This window comes from Gossypium arboreum, chromosome 5, assembly GCF_025698485.1.
Source record: "Gossypium arboreum isolate Shixiya-1 chromosome 5, ASM2569848v2, whole genome shotgun sequence".
Lineage (NCBI taxonomy): Eukaryota > Viridiplantae > Streptophyta > Magnoliopsida > Malvales > Malvaceae > Gossypium > Gossypium arboreum.
Genome location: NC_069074.1, coordinates 73195587 through 73200288, shown reverse-complemented (window position 1 = coordinate 73200288; position 4702 = coordinate 73195587). Strand labels below are relative to the sequence as shown.

General features: G+C 35.2%; 1 long non-coding RNA gene across 1 annotated transcript; it reads left to right on the top strand.

Annotated features, from left to right (window-relative positions):
• Positions 1–535: 535 nt before the first annotated feature.
• LOC128293018 (uncharacterized) lies at positions 536–2416 on the top strand. Its single transcript, XR_008283039.1, has 2 exons — positions 536–640; positions 2168–2416. It is a non-coding gene; the product is annotated as an uncharacterized LOC128293018 (long non-coding RNA).
• Positions 2417–4702: the final 2286 nt, after the last annotated feature.

Sequence of the window (4702 nt, the reverse complement as noted above, 5' to 3'; positions counted from 1 at the left end):
ACAATGAATATACATATGTAATAATGATATTAAGAGTATGTACATAATATATATACATATATATATAAATTGTAACACCCTGAATTTGGGCCTAGAAGTATTGGGCCTTGAGTGTGGGTCCGTAAGGAGGTTGTATTTAGGTATTTAATTGTGCAATGAAATGACACAATTAAATGTCTGCTTTAGTGGTTAATGGCCCTGAGAAGTGTTGGAGAAATCTTGGGTTCAAACTTGGGCTTTAGCAAAAATTTTGGTATTAAGTGAAAAAACCTGGATGCTAGGATGAGGGCCTTTTAAATTATTGTGTTAAATAAATGACACAAAAGAGCCTGTGGTGAAGTGGCAAGGTGGCGTCATAGAGTTGGCAATGAGGTCCAGGGTTCGGAACTCATGGCAATCAAAGAGCATTTAATTTGCTAACGGGGCGGCAAGAGTTGGTGTTGAATTTAAACTCGATGTTGGAGGATCCCACATCGAAGTCGACATAAGAGGGGATGCTGGTCGGCTTTAAATAGAGAGAACCATGAGGAGAGTAGGGGTACCTTTCTTGGCTGATCCCTTTTGCTTTATGGCGTGCTCGTTTGGGTTGGGCGTCGGCTTAGAGTGCTCGGAGCGTGGATTAACTCCAGTCTCCAATCAGGTGTGTATTTTCTCGCTACTCTAGCTATAGGATGGCTACTTCGGGCTTCGATGGGCCGAAAGGGGTCATGTGGGCCCAATGGGCCTACGGGCCCAATTGGATAAGTTGTTTGATTGTGTAGTAAATATTGGACTAGGCTAGGTGAATCTCATATCTATGGCTAGATTTGGGCTAAAAGGGCCACACGAGCGTATGGGCCCATTTAGGCCGAGAAGGGCTTTAGGCCCATTCGTATTGTTATCCTTGTTTAGAATACTTTAGTTTACCAAATTAGTGAAATACCCCCAGTTGTAAAATTACCAACGTACCCCCGATTTATAAAACTACCCAAATATCCTCGATTTATAGAATTACCGTTTACCCTCGATTTACAAAATTACCGTTTTACCTTCGATTTATAGAATTACCATTTTACCCTCGATTTATAGAATTATCGTTTTACCCTCAATTTACAAAATTACCGTTTTACCCTCGATTTACAAAATTACTAAAATACCCTTGGTTTAAAAATTACCAAAATACCCTTGATCAGTAAAATTACCAAAACACCCCTGGTTTGTAAAATTACTAAAATACCCCTAGTTTGTAAAATTACCAAAATACCCTTGATTTGTAAAATACTGAAATACCCCTGTAAGGTAGAATTACTAAAATACCCCTATAGGGTAGAATTACCGAAATACCCCTGTAGGGTAGAATTACTGAAATAACCCTGTAGGGTTGAATTACCGAAATACCCTTGTAGGGTAGAATTACTAAAATACCCCTGTAGGGTAGAATTACAGAAATACCCTTGTAGGGTAGAAATATCGAAATACCCCTGTAGGGTAGAATTACCGAGATACCCTTGTAGGGTAAAATTACCATTTTGCCCCTAAGGTGCTAAATGACTGTTTTGCCCTTGTGGGCAAGTGACTGACTTGGACTGTGTGGTTGACGGATTTGATTGTGAATATATGTTGGTGATATGAATGACTTGACTGTGATTGTTTGATTCAAATATGGACATGACATTCTGCATACATGACATGTTGCATGGGTTGGGTTTTATAAATGGAGGAAGTGCTAAAAGGGCTATGCCTCAGTTTACCGAAAAGGGCTTTTCCCCAGTTTATCAAAAAGGGCATTGCCCCAGTTATTAAAAGAGGCTAGGCCTCCAGTTATATGATAAAGCAGCTATGCTGCCAGTGGAGAGTTTGGTTGGGTGGGTTGAGTTATTCCCCACATGGAGAGCTTGGCTGGTACGAGTGGAGAGTAGCGGATGGTGGGTTGAGTAGTCTCCCCAAATGGGCTTGCATACATCCATTGGTATTACATGTGATATTGAAATAGGCCTATGGGCCATACCGTTTACAGTAAAGGCTTCGGCCCAGTGATATGATTTATGAAAAGGCTTCGGCCCAGTATATGTCAAGACTGAATAGGGCTTTGGCCCAGATTGTACCGATCTTGTGTTATTCATTTGTTGTTTGTTATTGGGATTACACACTGAGTTTTCGTAAACTCACCCCGTTTCTAACTGTGCAGGTAATCCCTAAGCTTAGATGGTTTAGAGCTGCGAGGGACTCGGAGATGGCCACACACTATTTCTGTTTCTTGTAATTGCAATTAGATTTCGTTTTGGGTGTTTTTATGTAATAAGGTCGTTGGTGGGTTTTAAGTTTTAATTTGGATTGTGATTTCTTATACTAAACTGCCAGTCTAGGAAAACTCGAGATTTCAAAATGGCATGATTTTTCTAAGGAATACGAGCTTCCAACAACAAAGTTTTCAAAATGCTTCCGCGATTTTAAATGAGGTAATATACCAAAGGCAAACAAATTGGTAAATGTTTTGATGAGAACTTTAGTTTAATAATAATAAAGGAATTTAGATTCAGTAATGGATTTTCACCAGAACGGTCAAATTTGAAAAATGGTTTGATGTGACGCGCCAGATTCGACCATAACGTCTAGGTCGGGTTTGGGGTGTTACATAAATAGTAATAATGTTAGAAATATACTATATATAATATTTGAAATATACATATATATTTGAAATATACTATACATAATATATATATACATGTAATAATGTTAGAAATATACTATATATAATATTTGAAATATACATAAAGTAGTAAAAATATATATAACTAGTAATGTTAAAGTATATACATAATAATATATATATAAAAATATTGAAAATGTATGTACATAACATATATGAAAAATATATACATGATGTAATACGTAAAAATATAGCGTGGTGTTCAAAATGTATACATGATATATAAAATACAATATTAAAAAAATATACACGTAATATAAGAAATGCATATATAATATAACATTAAAATATTTACATAATATATACGCATTGAAAATAATGATGTTAAAAAACTATTAACAATGTTACATAAATATATACCTATATATATATATATTAAAGACATATATATATATATATAATAAAACATATACTTAAGATTAATAATAATAATAAGGATAATATAAAACATATACATGAAATAATATAAAAACATATAATTAATAATAAAATAATAAAAATAAAAAATAAAATATACATGATGTATATATAAACACATACAATATATATATATATTAGAAGTGATAATAATAAAAAACTATTCATACGATACATAAATACATACATATATATATAAATAATAATGACGTTAGAAATATACAATGGTATTAGAAATATGCACACAATATTATAAAAGATATATAACTAACAATATTAAGATATATACATAACAACAAAAGTATGATATTAAGAACATATATATGTATATATAATGATATGAAAAAAGTATGTATATATATGATTAGAATACTTACATAATATATACCTTGTAACACCCCAAACCCGGCCTAGACGCTACGTCCGGATCCGGTGCGCCACATTGATGCGTACAAAACATTCCGTATTATTTAGTTTGGAAAACTTAATTGGTGATGTAAAAGATACTCTTATTATAGGTTAAAGTGAATGGGAGCTGTGCACCAGGTAGGAAACCAGAAAAAGAGGAGGTGAGTCTATCGGACTGCTTAAGTACCAAGCTCCCTTCGACTCCAATCCTAGACATGCACACCGCCATTGCCACACTCTAACATCTCGTATAATTGTGAGAAAACCATTTGGTTAAGTCCATCTTAATAAAGTGATTAAGTTTGAAAACGTTTGCTTAGCGGAAGTCTTACTTGTAATCGGGTTATTTTGAAATCACTTAATGTTTTTGAAAACGAACCCTAGATCTAGCCCATTTTGATAGTTAATATAATTTAAGATCATCATGATAAGTTATAGATCAAAACCCAAATAAAAATAATCATAAGCGGCCTTATTACATAACAAAACACAAATCATCAAAGTAAAGAAAATTGAAGTCCAAATCACCAGAAGAAATCCATATTGCAGAACGAGTGGCCACTCCGAATCCCTCGCAGCTCCAAGCCCACTATGGTTGGGGATTACCTACATGGATGAAAATAGGCGATGAGTTTGGGGAAACTCAGTGTGTAAAATTAACCCAACCATAGCCCATATCAGCTCAAACCACAGAATTAAAACAAGTTGGCCTCGGCCGAGCAATGTATTTCGAATAAAGCCCATAGGCCCGTAATGCATCGTAATGATATATCATGCTTATGCAGAAACCCAACTATATCCAACCATGTGCACCCCCATACCATCCTTTCACCATATGGGGAGACTACTCAACCCACCCAACCGCTACACGCCACAGAAATATGCAGCATGGCTGCCAGATACAGAAAATATGACAGAGTCACCAGATACAGATATTTTGTGGCAGTGCCACCAGAACAGATATATGTGGCAGGGCCACTAGAACAGATAATTTGTGGCATAGCCACCAGGACGCTTCCTCCATAATATAACCCATGTCCCCATGCAACAGATATACATTCATACAGATTTAATTCATCATGCTTTTCAGACAAAATTAACCCTAGGGGTATAAAAGTCATTTTGCATACATAGGGGTATAATGGTAATTTTGTATACATAGGGGTATAATGGTAATTTTGCATACAT